Raw genomic sequence first — 24,464 nt, forward strand, 5'->3', positions numbered from 1 at the left:
ATGTTGGACGAGGTCGAGCAGACCTTTGTAACTGTGTTGGAGGAGAATTGGGGGGAGCCTCCCTATCTTGATACCAAGAAATTCTTGGGGGACCCCTCACTCCTTCGAGATGAGCTGGGTAGTGTTCAATTTTGGCCTTTCTTGTTTTGTTGAGTTTATTTCTTTACGAGCTCTTTTTTTATTTGTAACTTGGTTTCCTGCTGTGATGTTTTGTTTGCAGAGATGATTAAGAACAAGGAATCCATAAAGGCATTTAAGAGGGCAAGAAAGGCTACTGCAGCTCAAAACATCTCAGCTAAGGCATCCGGTGAGGGATCATCTCAGGTTTAGTCGAAGCCGGCCATACCGACCTCGCCGGGGATGAGGAAGGTAATCCCTACTCCCCGGGTTCGTTTGGCTGATCCTCCTCAAGTTTCTGTTGCTACTTCTGGTGCTCCTCCAAACAAAAAACAAAGAACAACTGAGCCTTTCAACCTTGATGCCCCTGACTTTGACGCGGTTGAGTTCGTCGATCAGCAGATTGGTCCCTATGGTACCATTCTTACCGACGATGTTTCTCTCCTTCGCCACTTGGATTTTATTACTCGGAGTAGCGTCAAGATGGCGCATATGGGAGCTGCCTTGTACCGAACTGCTCAAGACCTCCCTCTTCATGCTACCAAAGCTTTTATGGAGGAGGCTAGGAAAGAGTTCGATCGTATGAAGGGTTTAAAGGAGGAGCTCCAAGTGAAAGTGACCAAACTGGAGAAGGAGTTGGAGATCGAAACGGCTAGTTCTGTTGCCTTGGCGGCTTCTGTGAGGTTGGCTGAGGATACCGCCTTGAGTCACAAGGATAGCTATGTTACGGCCTATAGGGAAGTGATGCGTCTCAGGGAGGAGTTGGAGTCTGCCCGGGTTGATTATGCTGAGCTCCAGGGTCACCTTGTAGGCAGCGTAAATGCTGCTTATGAGAACCTAAAGGAACAAGTTCGAGTTCTTGCTCCCGAGGTTGACCTTACTCTCTTCAGTCTGGATAATGTTGTAAAGGATGGCAAGATTGTCCCTGACGACCCTGACGACGATGATGTTGAACCTCCCCCTGTGCTTGCTGCCAAAGCCTCCGAAGAGCCGACTTCTTCCGCTCCTTCAGCTAAGGTTGATCATCCTGTGTCAGATCCTGACTGTCAAATATTGAATCGGGATGATGGGACTGTGGATGCTGTGCCTATCCAGACTCGCCTTCCTTCACCTCGTGTTGCGGAGAAGCCTTCGGATCTTCCCTGATTGTGTGAATGCTTTGTGTAGATAGCCCGTCTTGTGGGCTTTTTTTTAAACTCTTTATTTTGTAAATGATGTTTGCTGATTGTTGACACTCTTTTAATGGCTTGTTTAGCAACTTTATTTCGAAAAACAAAGTAGTTTCCAAGCTTTTGGGGCTGATTTTGGTGGCCTCTGAAGCTTGTTATTATTATAACTTTATGCTTTTATATTATGTCTGTCTGCACTCGACTTGGCACCTTTCTAGGTTTTGTGAATGCTGGAACCTTTCGTTGTCCGACTTCTTTGGATAGGCTTGATTCCTTTGCCTTGTATAACACTTAAGGTCTTTTGGGAAGCCGGTTTCGTCGTGTTGGTTTCGTCCGAGTTGTTGTTAGTGATCCTCTTTGGACTTTGTTTAGATCTTTTTCAGGGATTACTTTTGTGATCTCCTATTTTGGGCTGACTTCGTCATGTCGGACTCTTTTAAGTTATTTTGTAATCCTCTTTCTTGGACCTTGTTCAGGCCTCTTTCAGGGATTATCTTTATAACTTTTGTGTTTTTCGGGCCGACTTCGTCATGTCGGGCCCTTCTAAGTTATTTTTGTAATCCTCTTTCTTGGACCTTGTTCAGGTCTCTTTCAGGGATTACTTCTATAACTTTATGTTTTGGGCCGACTTCGTCATGTCGGGTCCTTCTAAGTTATTTTTGTAATCCTCTTTTTTGGACCTTGTGCAGGTCTCTTTCAGGGATTACTTTTTTGGACCTTGTGCAGGTCTCTTTCAGGGATTGCCTTTATAACTTTCGTGTTTTTGGGCCAACTTTGTCATGTCGGGCCCTTTTAAGTTATTTTGTAATCCTCTTTTTTGGACCTTGTGCAGGTCTCTTTCAGGGATTATCTTTATAACTTTTGTGTTTTTCGGGCCGACTTCGTCATGTCGAGCCCTTCTAAGTTATTTTTTGTAATCCTCTTTCTTGGACCTTGTTCAGGTCTCTTTCAGGGATTACTTCTATAACTTTATATTTTGGGCCGACTTCGTCATGTCGGGTCCTTCTAAGTTATTTTTGTAATACTCTTTTTTGGACCTTGTGCAGGTCTCTTTCAAGGATTACTTCTATAACTTTTCGTTTTGGGCTGACTTCGTCATGTCGAGCCCTTCTAAGTTATAGTAATCCTCTTTTATAGGATTGGCCAGACCTCTTTCCAGGGTTTACTTATAACTTTGGTCGACTTGGTCCGACTTCTTAGTGTCGGCCAGTCTTTAAGTTATTATTTAGCAATCCATCTTATCAAGACCTCGTCAGGTCCTTTCTCCGGATCACTTTCGATAACTTCTTGTATTATTCTGTTTTCATCTTTGCTGATTTGTAGAAGGTTGGTTCAATCCTTGTTTAATCGATGATGAGCGGATAATTTATACGCTTTTTGGCATTGTTTTTAGTATGTTTTTAGTATATTTTAGTTAGTTTTTATTATATTTTTATTAGTTTTTAAATAAAAATCACTCTTCTGGACTTTACTATGAGTTTGTGTCTTTTTCTATGATTTCAGGTATTTTCTGGTTGAAATTGAGGGACCTGAGCAAAAATCTGATTCAGAGGCTGAAAAAGGACTGCAGATGCTGTTGGGTTCTAACCTCCCTACACTCGAAGTGAATTTTCTGGAGCTACAGAAGCCCAATTGGCGCGCTCTCAATTGCGTTGGAAAGTAGACATCCTGGGCTTTCTAGCAATATATAATAGTTCATACTTTGCCCAAGATTTGATGGCTCAAACCGGTGTTCAAAGTCAGCATAGAAATTTTAGCGTCCAAACGCCAGAACTGGCATAAAAGCTGGAGTTAAACGCCCAAACTAGCACAAAAGCTGGCGTTTAACTCCAAGAAAAGTTTCTATACATGAAAGCTTCAATGCTCAGCCCAAGCACACACCAAGTGGGCCCGGAAGAAGATTTCTGCATTAATTACTGATTTTTGTAAACCCTAGGCTACTAGTTCTCTATAAATAGGACCTTATACTATTGTATTTGGAATCTTTGGACGTTTAGTCCCTAGACCTTGGAGGCTGGCCATTCGGCCATGCTTACACCATTATCAGTTTTGTATTTTCAACGGTGGAGTTTCTACACACCATAGATTAAGGTGTGGAGCTCTGCTGTTCTTCATGAATTAATGCAAAGTACTATTATTTTTCTATTCAACTCAAGTCTATTTCTTCTCCAAGATATTCATTCGCACCCAAGAACATGATGAATGTGATGATTATGTGACACTCATCACCATTCTCTCCTATGAACGCGTGACTGACAACCACTTCCATTCTACATGCAAACAAGCTTGAATGTGTATCTCTTGGGTTTTTAATCTAAGATTGGAACCTTCGTGATATAGGCTAGAATTATTGGCGGCCACTCCTGAGATCCAGAACATCTAAACCTTGTCTGTGGTATTCTGAGTAGGATCTGGGAAGGGATGACTGTGACGAGCTTCAAACTCGCAATTGTTGGGCGTGTGACAGACGCAAAAGGATCAATGGATCCTATTCCAACATGATCGAGAACCGACAGATGATTAGCCGTGCGGTGACAGCGTGCGTAGAACATTTTCACTGAGAGGATGACAAGTAGCCACTGACAACGGTGATGTCCAACATAAAGCTTGCCATGGAAAGGAGTATGAATGATTGGAAGAAGGCAATAGAAAAGCAGAGGTTCAGGAGGAACAAAGCATCTTCATACGCTTATCTGAAATTCCAACCAAAGAATTACATAAGTATCTCTATCTTTATTTTATGTTTTATTCATCTTTTAATTATCAATTCTCCATCACCATCTGAATTCGCCTGACTGAGATTTACAAGGTGACCATAGCTTGCTTCAAGCCGACAGTCTCCGTGGGATCGACCCTTACTCACGTAAGGTATTACTTGGACGACCCAGTGCACTTGCTGGTTAGTTGTGCGGAATTGTGACAAAGTGTGATTCACGTTTGAGAGCTCCAAGTCCTTTGGCACCATTGTTGATGATCACAATTTCGTGCACCAAGTTTTTGGCGCCATTGTCGGGGATTGTTCGAGTTTGGACAACTGACGGTTCATCTTGTTGCTTAGATTAGGTACTTTTCTTTTTATTTTTCAGAATTTTTAAGAATGAATTCTAGAGTTTCAAGGTGATGTTCTTATCATCACAAAAGCTGATTGATTCTCATCAATTTAGCTGTTGAATGTAATGTCCTGCTGAAACTTGACTAGCCATGTCTAATCATTTTTGGACTGAAGCTTTAGACTAACATTGCATGATTCCTGGAATTCTTATTAAAAAGTTTTGAATCTCTTTATTCTCTTTTCTATATAATTTTTGAAAAATCACAAAAAAAATTTAAAATCATAAAAATAAAAAATATTTTATGTATCTTAGTGTCAATTCTTAAGTTTGGTGTCTTGCATGCATTGTTTATTTGATCTTAGTTGCATTTTTATTGTTTCTCATCATTAAAAATTCAAAAATATTTTCAAAACTATGTCTTTTCAAGTTAAATAATACAGAGAATTGAAGATTCAGAACATTCAGCAGAGGACTCAAACAGAAAAAGCTGGGCATTCAAAACGCCCAGTAAAGAAGGAAAACTGGCGTTTAAACGCCAGCCAGGGTACCTGACTGGGCGTTTAACGCCCAAAAAGGTAGCATTTTAGGCGTTAAACGCCAGAATGGATGCCATTCTGGGCGTTTAACGCCAAGATGACACTAGAGGGAATATTTTGTTTTTAATTCAAATCTTTTTCAAATCATATCTTTTCAATCATATCCTTTCAAAATCAATTTCTTTCCATTTTTTATTATTTTTGAAAATCCTTGCTATAATTAATGATTTACTTCAAAATTTTCAAGTTGTTACTTGCCTATTAAGAAAGGATCAAATTTTAAATTTTAAGAATCATATCTTTTAATTTCTTGTTAGTAAAGTAATCAACTTTAATTTTAAAACTTTCTTTTTTTAAAATTGATTTTCAATCATATCTTCTCAATCATATCTTTTCAATCGCATATTTTTCAAAATTAACTCTCAATCATATCTTTTTGATTTCTAATTTTAAAATCTTTTTCAAAAATCACTTAATTTCTTTCCTAATCTTAATTTTCGAAAATCTCAATCAAATTTTCAAATTTCTTTTTATTATTTCAAAATCTTTTTAATTTATTTTCGAAAATTCTTCCCCTCTTCTTACATCCTTCTATTTAAGGGACTAACACTCCTCAAGGTGCAATTCGAACTCTATCCCTCTTAATAAGTTCGAATTCTCTTCTATCTACCTCCTCCTTCTATTCTTCTTTACCTCTGACACCTCAAGGAATCTCTATACTGTGACATAGAGGATTTCCTACTTTCTTGTTCTCTTCTCTTTCATATGAGCAGAAACAAAGATAAAGGCATACTTGTTCAAGCTGATCCTGAACCTGAAAGGACCTTGAAGAGAAAGCTAAGAGAAGCTAAAGCACAATTCTCTCTAGAGGGCCTAACAGAGCTTTTCAAGGAAGAAGAAACCATGGCAGCCGAAAACAACAATGCCAACAATGCAAGGAAGGTGCTTGGTGACTTTACTGCACCTACTCCTGACTTCTATGGGAGAAGCATCTCAATCCCTACCATTGGAGCAAACAACTTTGAGCTTAAGCCTCAATTAGTTTCTCTGATGTAAAAGAATTGCAAGTTTCATGGACTTCCATTGGAAGATTCTCATCAGTTCTTAGCTGAATTCTTGCAAATCTGTGACACTATCAAGACCAATGGGGTTGACCCTGAAGTCTACAGACTTATGCTTTTCCCTTTTGTTGTAAGAGACAGAGCTAGAACATGGTTGGATTCACAACCCAAAGAAAGCCTGAACTCTTGGGAAAAGCTAGTCAATGCCTTCTTAGCAAAGTTCTTTCCACCTCAAAAATTGAGCAAGCTTAGAGTGGAAGTCCAAACCTTCAGACAAAAGGAAGGTGAATCCCTCTATGAAGCTTGAGAAAGATACAAGCAATTGATCAGAAGGTGTCCTTCTGACATACTTTCAGAATGGAGTATCATAGGTATATTCTATGATGGTCTGTCTGAACTATCCAAGATGTCATTGGATAGCTCTGCTGGAGGATCTCTTCATCTGAAGAAGACGCCTGCAGAAGCTCAGGAACTCATTGAAATGGTTGCAAATAACCAATTCATGTACACTTCTGAAAGGAATCCTGTGAATAATGGGACAACTCAGAAGAAGGGAGTTCTTGAGATTGATACTCTGAATGTCATATTGGCTCAGAATAAAATATTGACCCAACAAGTCAATATGATTTCTCAGAGTCTGCCTGGAATGCAAGCAGCAACAGGAAGTACTAAGGAAGCTTCCTCTGAAGAAAAAGCTTATGATCTTGAGAACCCAGCAATGGAAGAGGTGAATTACATGGAAGAACCCTATGGAAACACCTATAATCCTTCATGGAGAAATCATCCAAATCTCTCATGGAAGGATCAACAGAGACCTCAACAAGGTTTCAACAACAATAATGGTGGAAGAAACAGGTTTAGCAATAGCAAGCCTTTTCCATCAACTTCTCAGCAACAGACAGAGAATTATAAGCAAAGCCACTCTGACTTAGCAACCATTGTCTCTGATATAATCAAAACCACTCAAAGTTTCATGACTGAAACAAGGTCCTCCATTAGAAATTTAGAGGCACAAGTGGGTCAGCTGAGTAAGAAAATTACTGAACTTTCTCCTAGTACTCTCCCAAGCAATACAGAAGAGAATCCAAAGAGAGAGTGCAAGGCCATAAACACGTCTCACATGGCCGAACCTGGAGAGGAGGAAGAGGCAGTGATCTCCACTGAGGAAGACTTCAATGGACATCCACTGACCTCCATGGAGTTCCCTGATGAGGAACCATGGGAATCTGAGGCTCACACAGAGACCATAGAGATTCCATTGAATTTACTTCTGCCATTCATGAGCTCTGATGAGTATTCTTCCTCTGAAGAAGATGAAGATGATACTGAAGAGCAAGTTGCTAAGTACCTTGGAGCAATATGAAGCTAAATGCCAAGCTGTTTGGTAATGAGACTTGGGAGGATGAACCTCCATTGCTCATCAAAGAATTGGATGACTTGACTAAGCAGAGATTACCTCTGAAGAGACAAGATCCTGGAAAGTTCTCAATACCTTGTACCATAGGCACCATGACCTTTGAGAAGGCTCTGTGTGACCTAGGGTCAAGCATAAACCTCATGCCTCTCTCTGCAATGGAGAAGCTAGGGATTATTGAGGTACAAGCTGCTAGAATCTCACTAGAGATGGCAGACAATTCAAAGAAACAGGCTTATGGACTTGTAGAGGATGTCTTGGTAAAGGTAGAAGACCATTACATCCCTGCTAATTTCATAATCCTAGAGACTGGGAAGTGTATGGATGAATCCATCATCCTTAGCAGACCCTTCCTAGCCACAGCAAAAGTTGTAATTGATGTTGACAGAGGAGAATTAATCATTCAAGTGAATGAAGACTCCCTTGTGTTTAAAGCTCAAGGATATCCCTCTGTAACCATGGAGAGGAAGCATGAAGAGCTTCTCTCAATACAGAGACAAACAGAGCCCCCAAAGTCAAACTCTAAGTTTGGTGTTGCGAGGTTCCAACATTGCTCTAAACATCTGTGAGGCTCCATGAGAGCCACTATCAAGCTATTGACATTAAAGAAGCGCTTGTTGGGAGGCAACCCAATCTTTAACTATCTTGAATTTCCATTTTCTTTTGTTATTTTATGTTTTCTATAGGTTGATGATCATGTGAAGTCACAAAAACAATTGAAAAAGCAAAAACAGAAGGAAAAAATAGTATTAAAAATAGAACACCCTGGAGGAGAAACTTACTGGCGTTTAAACGCCAGTAAGGGTAGCAGAATGGGCGTTAAACGCCCAGTCTGGCACCATTCTGGGCGTTTAACGCCAGAAATGGGCATCAGACTGGCGTTTAACACCAGGAATGGGCAAGAAGCTAGCGTTAAATGCCAGAAATGGACAGCAGCATGGCGTTTAACGCCAGGATTGGCAGCAAGGGGCGTTTTGCACGCCACATGGTGCAGGGATGAGAAATCCTTAACACCTCAGGATCTGTGGACCCCACAGGATCCCCACCTACCCGACCTCTCTCTTTCTTCTTTACCCATTCACCAATCACCTCAATACCTCTTCCCCAAAAATCCCTCACCTATCAAATCCCACCATTCTCTTCACCACTCACATCCATCCTTCATAAAACTCCACCTACCTCACCATTCAAATTCAAACCACTTTCCCACCCAAACCCACCCATAATGGCCGAACCATGCCCCCTCTCCACTCCTGTATAAACCCATCTTCACTCCTTCATTTTCACACAACATACATACTACCCATCCCCCTTGGCCGAAACACAAAGCCCCCTCCATCTCCTCTATTTCTTCTTCTTCTACTCTCTTCTTTCTTCTTTTGCTCGAGGACGAGCAACCTTCTAAGTTTGGTGTGGTAAAAGCTAAAGCTTTTTTTGTTTTTCCATAACCATTAATGGCACCAAAGGCCGGAGAAACCTCTAGAAAGAGGAAAGGGAAGGCAAAAGCTTCCACCTCCGAGTCATGGGAGATGGAGAGATTCCTTTCAAGGGTGCATCAAGACCACTTCTATGAAGTTGTGGTCAAGAAGAAGGTGATCCCCCGAGGTCCCTTTTAAGCTCAAAAAGGGGAATCTCCGGAGATCCGACATGAGATCCGAAGAAGAGGTTGGGAAGTTCTCACCAACCCCATTCAACAAGTTAGAATCTTAATGGTTCAAGAGTTCTATGCCAATGCATGGATCACCAAGAACCATGATCAAAGTGTGAACCCAGACCCTAAGAATTGGCTTACAATGGTCCGAGGGAAATACTTAGACTTTAGTCCAGAAAATGTAAGGTTGGCATTCAATTTGCCTATGATGCAAGGAGATGCACACCCATACACTAGAAGGGTCAACTTTGATCAAAGGTTGGACCAAGTCCTCATGGACATTTGTGAAGAGGGCGCTCAATGGAAGAGAGATTCAAGAGGGAAGCCGGTTCAACTAAGAAGGCATGACCTCAAGCCCGTGGCTAGGGGATGGTTGGAGTTCATCCAACGCTCAATCATTCCTACTAGCAACCGATCTGAAGTTACTATAGACCGGGCTATCATGATTCACAGCATCATGATTAGAGAGGAAGTAGAAGTTCATGAGGTTATATCCCAAGAACTCTACAAGGTAGCGGACAAGTCCTCTACTGTGGCAAGGTTAGCATTCCCTCATCTCATTTGTCACCTCTGCAATTCAGCTGGAATTGACATAGAGAAAGACATCCTCATTGATGAGGACAAGCCCATCATTAAGAAAAGGATGGAGCAAACAAGAGATCCCACTCATGGACAAGAGCATGAGGAAACTCCTCATCATAAAATCTCTGAGATGCCTCAAGGGATGCAATTTCCTCCACAAAACTATTGGGAGCAAATCAACACCTCTCTAGGAGAATTAAGTTCTAACATGGGACAACTAAGGGTGGAGCACCAAGAGCATTCCATCCTCCTCCATGAAATTAGAGAAGACCAAAGAATCATGAGAGAGGAGCAACAAAGGCAAGGAAGAGACATTGAGGAGCTCAAGCACTCCATAAGATCTTCAAGAGGAAGAACAAGCCGTCATCACTAAGGTGGACCCATTCTTTAATTTCCTTGTTCTTTATTTTCTGTTTTTCGAAAATTATGCTTTATGTTTATCTATATTTGTATCTTTATTACATGATCATTAGTGTCTTAGTATCTATGCCTTAAAGCAATGAAAATGAATCCATCACCTTTCTTAAATGAAAAATTTTTTTAAATGAAAAAGAAAAGAAGTGCATGAATTTCAAATTTTACAACAGTTTAGTTATTTTGATGTGGTGGCAATACTATTGTTTTTCTGAATGAATGCTTGAACAGTGTATATTTTTTTGAATTTGTTGATTCATGAATGTTAAAATTGTTGGCTCTTGAAAGAATGATGGAAAAGGAGAAATGTTATTTGATAATCTGAAAAATCATAAAATTGATTCTTGAAGCAAGAAAAAGTAGTGAAAAGCTTGCAGAAAAAAAAAGAGGCGAAAAAAAAAGAAAAAAAGAAAGAAAAAAAGAAAAGCAAGCAGAAAAAGCCAATACCCCTTTAAACCAAAAGGCAAGGGTGATAAAAAGGATCCAAGGCTTTGAGCATCAGTGGATAGGAGGGCCCACAGGAATAAAATCCTGGCCTAAGCGGCTAAACCAAGCTGTCCCTAACCATGTGCTTGTGGCGTGAAGGTGTCAAGTGAAAACTTGAGACTGAGCGGTTAAAGTCGTGGTCCAAAAGCAAAAAGAGTGTGCTTAAGAGCTCTGGACACCTCTAATTGGGGACTCTAGCAAAGCTGAGTCACAATCTGAAAAGGTTCACCCAGTTATGTGTCTGTGACATTTATGTATCCGGTGGTAATACTGGAAAACAAAATGCTTAGGGTCACGGCCAAGACTCATAAAGTAGCTGTGTTCAAGAATCAACATACTTAACTAGGAGAATCAATAACACTATCTGGATTCTGAGTTCCTATAGATGCCAATCATTCTGAACTTCAAGGGATAAAGTGAGATGCCAAAACTATTCAGAAGCAAAAAGCTAAAAGCCCCGCTCATCTAATTAATACTAATCTTCATAGATGTTTTTGGAATTCATTGTATATTCTCTTCTTTTTATCCTATTTGATTTTTAGTTTCTTGGGGACAAGCAACAATTTAAATTTGGTGTTGTGATGAGCGGATAATTTATACGCTTTTTGGCATTGTTTTTAGTATATTTTAGTTAGTTTTTATTATATTTTTATTAGTTTTTAAATAAAAATTACTCTTTTGGACTTTACTATGAGTTTGTGTATTTTTCTGTGATTTCAGGTATTTTCTGGCTGAAATTGAGGGACCTGAGCAAAAATCTGATTCAGAGGCTGAAAAAGGACTGCAGATGCTGTTGGGTTCTGACCTCCCTACACTCAAAGTGGATTTTCTGGAGCTACAGATACCCAATTGGCGCGCTCTCAATTGCGTTGGAAAGTAGACATCCTGGGCTTTCCAGCAATATATAATAGTTCATACTTTGCCCAAGATTTGATGGCTCAAACCGGTGTTCAAAGTCAGCATAGAAATTTTAGCGTCCAAACGCCAGAACTGGCATAAAAGCTGGAGTTAAACGCCCAAACTAGCACAAAAGCTGGCGTTTAACTCCAAGAAAAGTCTTTACACATGAAAGCTTCAATGCTCAGCCTAAGCACACACCAAGTGGGCCCGGAAGAAGATTTCTGCATTAATTACTGATTTCTGTAAACCTTAGGCTACTAGTTCTCTATAAATAGGACCTTATACTATTGTATTTGGAATCTTTGGACGTTTAGTCCCTAGACCTTGGAGGCTGGCCATTCGGCCATGCTTACACCATTATCACTTTTGTATTTTCAACGGTGGAGTTTCTACACACCATAGATTAAGGTGTGGAGCTCTGCTGTTCTTCATGAATTAATGCAAAGTACTATTGTTTTTCTATTCAACTCAAGTCTATTTCTTCTCCAAGATATTCATTCACACCCAAGAACATGATGAATGTGATGATTATGTGACACTCATCACCATTCTCACCTATGAACGTGTGACTAACAACCACTTCCGTTCTACATGCAAACAAGCTTGAATGTGTATCTCTTGGGTTTCTAATCTAAGATTGGAACCTTCGTGGTATAGGCTAGAATTATTGGCGGCCATTCCTGAGATCCAGAACGTCTAAACCTTGTCTGTGTTATTCTGAGTAGGATTTGGGAAGGGATGACTGTGACGAGCTTCAAACTCGCGATTGTTGGGCATGTGACAGACGCAAAAGGATCAATGGATCCTATTCCAACATGATCGAGAACCGACAGATGATTAGCCATGCGGTGACAGCGTGCGTAGAACATTTTCACTGAGAGGACGGGAAGTAACCATTGACAACGAGCCCAACATAAAGCTTGCCATGGAAAGGAGTATGAATGATTGGAAGAAGGCAATAGGAAAGCAGAGGTTCAGGAGGAACAAAGCATCTTCATACGCTTATCTGAAATTCCAACCAAAGATTTACATAAGTATCTCTATCTTTATTTTATGTTTTATTCATCTTTTAATTATCAATTCTCCGTCACCATCTGAATTTGCCTGACTGATATTTACAAGGTGACCATAGCTTGCTTCAAGCCGACAGTCTCCGTAGGATCGACCCTTACTCACGTAAGGTATTACTTGGACGACCCAGTGCACTTGCTGGTTAGTTGTGCGGAATTGTGACAAAGTGTGATTCACGTTTGAGAGCTCCAAGTCCTTTGGCGCCATTGTTGATGATCACAATTTCGTGCACCAGTCGACCTTTAGATGAATTTGGTTTTCATCTCTGTTGGTCTTTATCGTGATCGTGCAATGAATTTGTTTTTCACTTTCTGCCGATCTGATGCTTTATAATCGGGCGATGAATGTTTCAGATTAATGCGTCTTGTAAACTTGTAGAACATCTAATATATTTTATTTAAAAGAAAATGCAAATATGTACATGCGAAGTTTTTTTTTATCGGATAATTCGTGGATCTCAACTTGGTGCCTCATTAAAAAACCTTTTCAGGAAAAAGAGTGCATCCTATGCTGAGATCCTTTACCATCCTAGCTATAGTACCTTCTTAGGTTGCAGGCGTGCCACGATCTGGGAAGTTCTCACCCCTCGAGTTCGGACAGTCTGTAGTAGCGCTTCCCAAGTACTTCTATGACTCGGTAGGGTTCTTTCCAGTGCCAAATTTCCTTCTCCAGGTCGAGTTGTTCCGATATCATTTCGGATTAGGATGAGATCATTCTCATTGAAACCTCGAGGAACTACCTTTTGATTATATCTGGAAGCCATTCGACGTTTTAGTGCTTCTTCCCTGATCCGAGCTCTCTCTTGGATTTCAGGAAGTAGGTCGAGCTCTTCCCTTTGAAGTTGGGAGTTGGCCTTTTCATTGTAATGGACCACTCTAGGCGACCCTTCTTCGATCTCTACTGGGATCATTGCCTCCATTCCGTAAGCTAACCGGAAGGGTGATTCCTTTGTAGTAGAATGTGGCGTTGTTCGATATGCCCATAGGACTTGTGGGAGCTCTTCAGCCCAAGCTCCCTTTGCGTCCTGTAATCTTCGTTTTAGCCCAGCCAATACCACTTTGTTGGCGGCTTCAGCTTGTTCGTTGGCTTGAGGATGTTCTACGAAAGTGAATTGGTGTTTTATATTCAAGTCGGCCACTAACTTTCTGAAGCCTGCATCTGTGAATTGGGTGCCATTATCTGTGGTGATGGAGTATGGGACCCCGAACCTTGTGACAATGTTTCTATATAGGAATTTTCGACTTCTTTGAGCAGTGGCATTAGCTAGGGGTTCTGCCTCGATCCACTTTGTAAAGTAGTCTACCCCTACTATGAGGAATTTAACTTGTCCCGATCCCTGAGGGAAGGGTCCGAGAAGGTCGAGTCCCCATTTTGCAAATGGCCATGGTGAGGTCACACTGATGAGTTCCTCTGGCGGGGCGATGTGAAAGTTGGCATGTTTCTGGCATGGCATACATGTCTTTACAAACTCTGTGGCCTCCTTTTGTAGAGTTGGCCAACAAAATTCTGCCCGGAGTACTTTTTTGGTAAGTGCTTGTGCTCCGAGATGGTTGCCACAAATGCCACTGTGTATTTCTTCTAAAACTTCCTTTGTATTGGAAGTCGGCACACATTTTAACAATGGTATTGAAATCCCTCTTTTGTATAGAGTATTATTTATGATAGTGTAGTGTTGTGCCTCCCGCTTTAACCTCTTTGCCTCCTTTTCATCTGTGGAGAGTGTTTCTGTTTTGAGGTAGTTAATTATGGGGGTCATCCATCCTTGATCCTGACCTGTTATGGCTAGGACTTTTTCTTCTTCCGAGATGGATGTACTCTGCAGTATTTCTTGGATGAGGCTCCTATTGTTGCCCCCTGGTTTGGTGCTGACTAGCTTTGAGAGTCCGTCAGCTCGGGCATTCTGTTCACAGGGTATGTGGTAGATCTCATATTCCTGGAGTTGTCCAAGCTGTTCCCTGGTTTTACCCAGGTACTTTTCCATAGTGGGATCCTTGGCTTGGTAGCTCCCCGTTATTTGTGAAGTGACCACCTGTGAGTCGCTGAAGATAATGAGCCTTTGAGCACCGACCTCTTTAGCCAGCTTCAAACCAACTAGTAGTGCTTCATATTCCGCCTGGTTGTTTGAGGCAGGGAACCCGAATTTGAGGGAAAGTTCAATTTGGGTTCCTTGGTTGCTTTCAATTATCACACCTGCGCTGCTTCCAGTTTTATTTGAGGAACCATCCACATAGAGATTCCATTCTGTGGGGGTTTCCGGAGTGTCTGTAAATTCTGCAATGAAGTCGGCTAAGTATTGTGATTTGATGGCTGTCCGAGCTTTGTATTGAAGGTCGAACTCAGACAACTCGACTGCCCATTGCAAGATTTTGCCTGCTAGATCTGTTTTCTGCAATATCCCTTTTATGGGCTGGTTGGTCCGAACCTTAATAATGTGAGCTTGGAAGTACGGGCGAAGTCGTCGAGATGTTAGTATGAGAGCATAGGCAAATTTCTCTATTTTTTGGTAGTTCAGCTCGGACCCTTGTAGTGCTTTACTGATGAAGTATACAGGTTATTGCCCCTTGTCGTCCTCTCGGACTAGTGCTGAGGCTACTGCCCGACTTCCTATTGTGAGGTACAATATGAGTGGCTCTCCCTCTCGTGGTCGAGTTAGGATAGGCGGTTGCCCCAGGAATCTTTTAAAATCTTGGAAGGCTTGCTCGCACTCCTTTGTCCATTCAAACTTCTTTCCCTTTCTTAGAGTGGCGTAGAAGGGGAGAGACCTTATTGCTGATCCCGCTAGAAATCTGGACAAGGCTGCCAACCTCCCGTTGAGTTGTTTTACCTCTTTGACACAAGTTGGGCTCTTCATGTCGAGTATGGCCTGGCATTTATCCGGATTTGCCTCGATTCCTCTTTGTGTGAGCATAAAACCCAAGAATTTGCTAGCTTCTACTGCAAAGGTGCATTTTGCAGGATTGAGTCGCATGCCATGCTTTCTTAAAGTGTCGAACACTTGGGCCAGGTTGGACAATAATGTCTCTTCGCTTTGTGTCTTTATCAACATGTCGTCCACATAGACCTCCATGATCTTTCTGATATGATCTGAAAAGACTTTATTCATTAACCTTTGATAAGTAGCTCCCGCGTTTTTAAGACCAAAAGGCATTACGATGTAGCAATAGTTTGCTTTTGGTGTTAGAAACGAGGTTTTTTCTTGATCAGGTGGATACATTGGGATTTGATTGTATCCAGAATATGCATCCATAAATGAGAGGTATTTATATCTGGATGAGGCATCCACCAGAGCGTCGATACTTGCGAGTGGATAAGGATCTTTTGGGCAGGCTTTGTTGAGATTAGTGTAGTCAGTGCACATTCGTCACTTCCCATTTGACTTTTTCACCAAGACGACGTTAGCTAGCCATAGTGGGTATTTGACTTCTCTTATGAATCCTGCCTCCAGTAGGGCTTGTACCTGCTCTTCCACAGCTTGGGATAGTTCTGGCCTGAGTTTTCTTCGTCTCTGCTGTACTGGCCGAGATCCTAGGTAGACCGCCAACTTGTGGCACATTAGTTTGGGGTCTATTCCTGGCATGTCTGCAGCTTTCCATGCAAAGAGATCGACATTATCTCGTAAGAACTGTATAAGTGATTTTTTTATGTCACCTCTTAAAATCGTTCCAATATTGGTTGTTTTGTCCGGAATATCTTCGATCTGGACTTTCTCTACTTCACCTTCAGGTTGTGGACGGAGTTCTTCTCGCCTCTGAACTCCACCAAGTTCAATTGTGTGGAATTCTTCTCCTCTGCCTCTGAGGTTTAGACTTTCGTTGTAACAACGGCGCGCCATCTTTTGATATGCTTTTATTGTAGCTATCCCTTCTGCAGTTGGGAATTTTATGCATAAATGTGGAGTTGAGACTATTGCGCCGAGTTGATTTAATGTTGTCCGACCTATTAAGGCATTATAGGCTGAACTCACGTCGACCACGATGTAGTCTATCTTGAGTGTTTTGGATTGGTTTCCTTTTCCGAAGGTTGTGTGTAGTGAGATGTATCCCAGTGGTTGCACTGGGGTGTCTCCCAGTCCGAACAAGCTGTTTGGATATGCTCTAAGCTCTTTTTCTTCTAAGCCGAGCTTGTTGAAGACAGTTTTGAATAAGATGTCGGCGGAGCTCCCTTGGTCTATCAGTGTGCGGTGAAGATTTGCATTTGCTAGTATAATGGTGATGACCATGGGATCGTCGTGTCCCTAGATGACACCTGATGCATCTTCTTTGGTAAACGTAATTGTCGGGATGTCGGGTGCTTCCTCCTTTCCCTCGATATGATATACTTCTTTGAGATATCTTTTGCGAGATGATTTGGAGATTCTCCCTCCTGCAAATCCTCCATGTATCATATGGACATGTCTTTCTGGTGTACGAGGTGATTGCTCGGTTCGTCCAACATCCTGTCCCTTCTCCTTTTTCTTTGCTCATCATCCCGGGTGGCCAGATACCGATCTAGTTTTCCCTCTCTTACTAATTTTTCTATGACATTTTTTAAGTCAAAACATTCGTTGGTGGAATGTCCACGGATTCGATGGTATTCACAATATTCGGTCCGATTTTCTCCTCCTTTTTTGCCTTTGAGTGGTCGAGCTGGGGGTATTTTTCTTTGTGGCAGACTTCTTTGTAGATATCCACAAGGGACACCTGAAGAGGGGTATAATTATGATATTTTTTAATTTTTTCCCATGTCAATCTTCCTTCTTTTTGGACTCTTTATCCTTGTCCCGGGAGGGATAGATGAATCCAGATTTTGAGGTCTCTCCTAGTCGAGAATTTTTCTCCATGTTGATGTATTTCTCCGCTCGTTCTTGCACTTCATTCAGATATGTGGGGTATTTCTTTGATATGGATTGGCTAAAAGGTCCCTCTCGTAGGCCATTGATGAGGCCCATGATGGCGGCCTCTGTTGGTAGGCTTTCTATGTCTAGACATGTTTTATTGAATCTTTCCATGTAGTTGCGAAGACTTTCCTGATCTCCTTGCTTGATTCCTAATAGACTGGGGGCGTGCTTAGCCTTATCTTTTTGGATAGAGAATCTGGCTAGAAACTTTTTGGCTAAGTCGTCAAAGTTTGAGATGGACCTCGGAGGTAAATTGTCGAACCATCTAATTGCTGTCTTTGTAAGAGTTGTTGGAAACGCTTTACAGCGAACTGCATCTGAGGCGTCGGTGAGGTACATTCTATTTCTGAAATTGCTGAGGTGATGGTTGGGATCTGTAGTGCCATCGTACAAAGCCATATCCAGAAGTTTGAAGTCCTTAGGGATTTTGGTCTTCATGATCTCCCTAGTGAATGGATCTTGATCCTTGCGAGAGTTGTCCTCAGGAGTGGACCGAGTAGCTTTGGTTTTGAGATCGGCTTCGAATTTTAGAAGTTTATCTTCTAACTCTCGGCGTCGCCTTACCTCTTTTTGTAGATTCTTCCCAACTTCTCGTTTATGATGGCTTTCTTTTTCAAGTTGCTTTAAACGGTCTTGAAGCGCTTCTAATACTCCCGGATTTGATGAGTTTTTGTCCCTGTTAGATTCCGGGGTGTCTTTTAGTGTAGTGTCCGCATTTTTGTTCGGTGTTCTATCTTCTAGATCTAAATCGTGGTCGTTGTCATGGTCGTCCGCCATGGTGATGGGATGACTTCCAGGTCCCCGGCAACGGCACCAATGTTCCGAGGGTTACCTGAAACTGTAGGTCGATCTCGGACGAGATCTTCTGTACTTGGTCGGAGATGACGTGTCCGGCTGGTGGGTGGCGGCCGGAGCTGTCGTGTCTGACTGGTTGGACTGGATGCGCTGCTGATCCTTCGCCACCGGAGGGTGGTGGTACCTGCAAGGGACTCCGATGCTTAAGTTAGCAAGGGTATTGAGCAGGTTTTTAGTAGAATCAGAGTATGAGTTATAACTGGGTGCTCCAGTGTATTTATAATGGTGTGGTGTGACCTTTTTAGAGAAGATAAGTTAGTTATCTTATCTTATCTTTATCTTAGAGTGAGGTCATCTTATCTCCAAGGGAACCACCCTTATCTCTTGTAGGCTTGGGCCACCTTTGGATTTGGGTCGTGTTCCTCTGTCTGGGCCCTTTACTGGGCTTTTCTGGAAATTTGGTCGATCTCTTTGAGAAGAGGTCGGATAGTCTGACCTAAAGAGGTCGGTCACTTTGTTACTGAACATCCCGGGTCGGGTAGCTCGACCCAGGGTGTGAACGGGGACTTTTTTGTATTTAAATTTTGTCAGGGATGTATTTGTCAAAAATTTAAAAAGTCAGGGACTTATCTGTCTTTTTCCCTAGATTTTATTGTCTATTTTATTTAAGTAAAATAGTTAAATCTAAAAATGCAAGGTTTTTAGAGTATGATATATAAAGTGGGAGAAATCGTTTTTTTAAGATTGATGAAAATGATAATATTTGTCAAACCTCTATATGTATAAGAGTGATTATTCAATACAATATCCATATAGATAGTATCAATATAAAATAATATATTACTGATGAAAATAATGTTTTAATAAATTATATAGTGGAGGATCAAACTCTTCGAAATAAAAATGTTCTTCAAAAAATATTGTTCAAGAGTAATCTTAAAAAGAAGAAGAATCTGTTGTGCCACTACCTTTACAAGAGACCGATGACACAATATTAAGAAGATCAACTAAAATAAAAAAAATCTTCCATTTCTAATGAATATGTAGTGTGTCCTTAATAAACAACTGCACGAGACCAAACACCGGCGGCGAAAACAACTTCCTCTAATCCGTGTTGGCGGCAGTATGGAGAATGCGGCTGCCGAAGGCCAAGCTCCCAATGCCAGACATCGCTTCAACAGCAGAGCCATCAATAATAGGGAGACTTCGTCACAGTCTCCGGCGCCATCAATTCCCGCTCTGAGATTCACCACCGCGGCCGTAAGAGGATGCAAAGTCCCCGAGCAAAATGTTGTTCACAGCACGCCTCCTGTAACGGTTGAATAAGTAGCTATTTGATTTGGTAGTGGTTTGTATCAGTCAAAAGTTCATCTTGTTCGCGGCATAGTGAAAGATGTGAAAGCTCAGAAGATTATCCTCTGTGATGAGACCAAGGTTCCATATAGTTTGTTGGTATGGTCTAGTAGAGACAATAACAGGGCATCCATGTTTAATGTGCAGTTTTAATTTAAACTATTTAATGCACATTAGGTGTTTGTGTTATTGGTTTATCAGAAATTTGAGGTTGTCTATTCTCTATGTTTTTCTTGCAGGTTATGTTTGAGCTAGGATGATGCTAGAGTAGATGTTCAATCTAGAACTTTAATTTGGTTTCTTACCCATGTCTTTGATGTTTAATAATCTTATGCTTGGTTTAATTAAATTATTGCAACTTTCAATTAAGGAATTAAGAAATAAGAATAAAAATCTGCATGTTGCTAAAATGACACCTTTTCATGTTCATAAACATAGAACAGATATAAAAAAACATACATATGGCAGTAGTATTTGAAAAATGTGTATGGCTTTGTTGTTCGTATTTTTTATGGAACCAGGGTTTATCATAGATAACACAAACTTTGACAAAAGCATGCATATCATCACATGGGGTATCCAACATGCTTCAATTCAAGGTGAAGACCTTTATCTTGTATTAGATCAAACCTCAGGTATACAATAATAATCTACTATATGCTTCTAATCACCCAATTCTTTTACATTATTATTTTTTATTCTATATATATTTCTTTGCTAATTAATAAGCTAATTCTTCCCATTGAATACTGCAGACTTTATTTGGGATAAGACTTAACACTTTTCATCATGATGACATATGAGTAATAACAACCTTCTTTTAAATAGATTGAATTATTCACAAACTTCTTTTAATTTGTTTCTTTAAGATTTTGAAAGACATTATTATTTTTATCTCATTCCGTTGTGTGTAAAAAGCACTCTGCAATTTGTGAAGCATTTAGCAAAACTGATGTAGGGTAGGGTCTTTTTCGTTCCATTCTTCTAATATACAATCATCTTTGTAAGGTTTTATAGTGGTTCAAAAGAAAAATGTCTCCAAGCCATCAATTGTTGAAGCACCAAAATGCTATGTGCCACCGGTGTCTTGATGAAGCTTCTTAAGACTGTAGTTTATCTTCTTGTAAGTCTCATTACTTTTCACCGTCTTACCATTCAGTTAACTTGTCTCAATCCTTTTCTCTATAGGTTACTTTCAATTTGAATGCCTAAATTTTATTTAATTGTTGACATAGTGATTTTAAGAACAATTGATCTTATAATGAAGAGATGAATGCATTAGGTTCTTTTGATCGGTCATTAAAGTTAAGTGAAGTACTTTCTGAGAAAGATCATGTAGGGACATGGCTTTTTTTTGTGTGCTCAAACTAGAATGTGGTAGTGTCATTGTGTATTAGAAGTTTTATTCAATTTATTTATGATAAGTAAACTCTCAACTATAATGAAGCCTATTCTGGCATACCACCCTCTTAAATCATTCCATTTGAAAAATGTTAACCTACAATAATATAGCTGCTTGTAGCTGCCAATTATTGCTTTATTAGTAATCACTAATTTAGTAATTCTCGACATCCATAGTGAAGACTTTTGTGACATCCCACCTTCTTTAAAAACATTCAATTAGAAAAAAAAATGGATGCATGTGGCTGGCAATTGTTGCATTTAGTTGTGTTAAAATATCTCCATTAGGAGTCAGGTCTTTTATTTTTCATCATTTCAGGAGATTCGAAAAACTTGCTGTGAGCTCTTAGATAAAGGATGCTATGGAGAACTTATGTGGCAAAATGCATTCCAAGTTCTTGGCTTTCCTAAGGTAAACGTAAACAATATATATTCCTCATTCCCATTTAAGCAGGTAGCATTTATATGCTTTCAAATGCCAAGAAATTAACAGTCAGGATTGCCATTTTTTATACGAGAAGTGTTAGGGGGCTAGCAAATTTTGTGATTTGTAGTCATCAATTAGCCATCATTAATGTTTTTAATGGTGTGAGATTACATCTAATGGTGTAGGATTACTCATATTTCTCTTTTGCTAATTAAATGCTGACTAGATTTTAATAAAATTGCTGGCCTCTTAGACTTTCTCTTTCTATATATATATGTGTGTGTGTGTCTGTGTATTGTGTGTATAGTTCTTTAATTGAGTACGAACATACTTTCTGAAGTATAAGACATTTTTCCTTTGTTATTGATTTTGTAGGATATGTGAGGAGGTTGTAGAAGTGAACTAGTGAAGCATGAATTAATTGAGCAGCAAAAGTATATCTCAGCTCAAGGTATTCTTGTACAATACTTAATGACTGGTGTCAGCGGTGAATTGGAAGAGTGGAATAAGTCGAGTCGCGATCTTGCTGAAATTCAATCATTGCCACATAAGTACATGCTGTTACTCCACCATGTTGAGGGTTTAGGTTTATGTCTTAATTTATCAACTTTTGAGCCAGGTGTTATATTGTGTAATTAGGTGATAAATGAGCTCTTACATATATTTTGGATGAATTGAAATTATTGAGATAAAAGTTGAATTACGTTACTTGATTAATGTAAAGTAGATGCTAGCTTCTAAGAGATATTATTTGATAGTGAATTAATATGGCTGCTGAATTTTCTATTGAGTTCTTGATATTGAGCATTGAGGCTATAATAAAATGGTTTGGAAAGATGGTGGTAGTTTTAACCTAGCACAAGTATTCAAAAATAATAAATTGTTAAATTACACAGTTGGTTTCTATATTTTTCGTGAAATTGTAAATTGGTTTTTACACTTTAAAAGTTTATAATTGAGTCCCTAAAGAGAATTAAAATTCGCAATTTAGTCTCCGTTGTTCAAAAAGTGTTTGATTTAACAGAATATTCTCAGCATATTCTCTATTTTAAACATGTGAGTTATACATGTTTGATAATAGGGATCAATTTGCAATTTTAGTGAAAGTATGGAGATCAATTATGTAATTTAACCATTTGAAAATGACCAAAAACTCCCTAGGCTATCTGAACCCACTCCGCCTCTCCCCAACTCTCTCTCTTTCACTTTCTCACTTTCCAAAATGACATCTCAACCCTAGTGCTCTGTCTCTCACCTTGGTTCACCGTAACCACGCCAGATCCACCGCATTTGTGCTCACAAGTCGGGTCTCGCCTGCTTCCTCCATCTCGCCTCTCTCATCCGGCGACTTTTTCTTCTTTTCCAATCCCAATACTGAACACTGATAAATGGAAGAGAACAATTCCAATCCCAAACATGTTCAAAGCGAACAATTTAATGTCTAAGAAAAAAATAGCAATAAATCAACATAAAAATAGCAACTCAATTTATCAGTGGATCCAGCGCAGCGACGAAGGCGAGAGGCACGGCGATGGTGAGCCGAGGTGAGAGACAGAGAGCGCTGGAGTTGGGGTGCCATTTTAGAAAGTGAGAAAGTAAGAGTGAGATAGTTGGAGAGTGGCGAGGTGAGTTCAGATAGCCTAGGGAGTTTTTGGTCATTTACAAATTGGTCCCTATTGTCAAACATGTGCAATTCACATGTTTAAAATAGAGAATATGCTGAGAATATTCTGTTAAATCAAATATTTTTTGAATAGCGGGGACTAAATTACAAATTTTAATTCTCTTTAGGGACCCAGTTACAAACTTTTAAAGTGTAGGAATAAATTTACAATTTCACTAAAAGTATAGGGACCAACTGTGTAATTTAACCATAATAAATCTAACACTAGAGATATTGTGATGGTTTAAAACAGTTATTAAATAAAGAAAAAAGATGTCGCATGCAGGAATTAAAAACTTAGTGATGGTTTCAAACCACTACTAAATATATTGTGATAGTATAAAAAGTCACTAAATATAGGAAAAAGTTATAGTAGAAATAAGTAACTTAATGACAGTTTCATACCGTCGTTAAATATATTGTGATGCTTTAAAACAGTCACGAAATATAAGAAAAAACTGTCACATAATTTAGAAACTAAGTGACAATTTCATACTGTCGCTAAATATAGCATAAAACGCTTAGATAAGTGTTACAAATTAGTAACAATCTTTTATTTCCAAAACCATCACAAACAACTTAGTGACTCTTTACTAACGGTGGTCCAAAACTATCGCTATGTCACCTGGTGACCTTCAAATCAGTGACACTTTCTTAACTGTCGCGAAAAAATTTAGTGACGGTTAAAACTGTCACTAAGCATTAAAAAAAGGGTCGTTAAAATGTTGTTTTGTTGTAGTGTTTGGGCTTCAAATTAAACAAATTCCTCAAGGCATCTTTGTGCATCAAGTAAAATATGCAAAGGAGCTAGTTAAGAAATTTGGATTGAAATATTAGAAGCGTATGGGCCCTCCTATGCATCCAAACATCAAAATGGAAAAGGACGAACATGGCAAGGATGTGGATGAGTCACAGTATAAAGGGATGATTAAGTCTTTGATGTACTTAGCCTTATTATGTCCTGACCTCATTTAAAGTGTGGGCTTATGTTCAAGATTTCAATTTCAACCGAAGGAATCCCACCTTGCTGCAGTAAAAAGAATAATCCAATATGTTCATGGAACAACCAACTATGATTTATGGTATCCTAAAATTGATTCTTTTAATCCTATTGCTTTTAGTGATGCTGATTTTGCAGGTGATAGAGTAGATAGTGAAGCACAAATGGCATATGTTATTTTCTAGGCAAATCTCTCAATGATCGGTGTAGTAAGAAGCAACCTACATTTGAGGCCGATTGCATAGCAGTTGAGTAGCATTCCTCTGCTGCTCCTAGCTAGGTTCTATGATTGAAAACTCAACTGATTGATTATAAGATTAAGGTTGAAAATATTCTCCTTATGTGCGACAACATGAGTGTCATTAACATTTCAAAAAATCTTGTTTTGTAATCTCGTACTAAAAATATTGAAGTGAAATATCACTCAATACGTGAATATGTACAAAAATAAAATATTGATGTTTAATTCATCAAATCAAATGATCAATTGCTGAT

At 39.8% G+C, this 24,464-nt stretch overlaps 1 long non-coding RNA gene across 3 annotated transcripts; it reads left to right on the forward strand.

The window, feature by feature from the left end:
• The first annotated feature begins 19,061 nt into the window (after positions 1-19,061).
• LOC110265757 (uncharacterized) lies at positions 19,062-22,014 on the forward strand. 3 transcript variants are annotated; one of them, XR_002352072.2, is made up of 4 exons: positions 19,062-20,281; positions 20,487-20,601; positions 21,199-21,291; positions 21,682-22,014. It is a non-coding gene; the product is annotated as an uncharacterized LOC110265757 (long non-coding RNA). The 3 variants fall into 3 exon arrangements; XR_015896698.1 differs by having other exon boundaries at positions 19,062-19,577; positions 19,718-20,601; XR_002352070.2 differs by having other exon boundaries at positions 19,062-20,601.
• The last annotated feature ends 2,450 nt before the right edge of the window (positions 22,015-24,464 follow it).

Source organism: Arachis ipaensis, chromosome B8 (genome assembly GCF_059453495.1).
Source record: "Arachis ipaensis isolate K30076 ecotype BB chromosome B8, ASM5945349v1, whole genome shotgun sequence".
In the NCBI taxonomy this organism is placed as follows: Eukaryota; Viridiplantae; Streptophyta; class Magnoliopsida; order Fabales; family Fabaceae; genus Arachis; species Arachis ipaensis.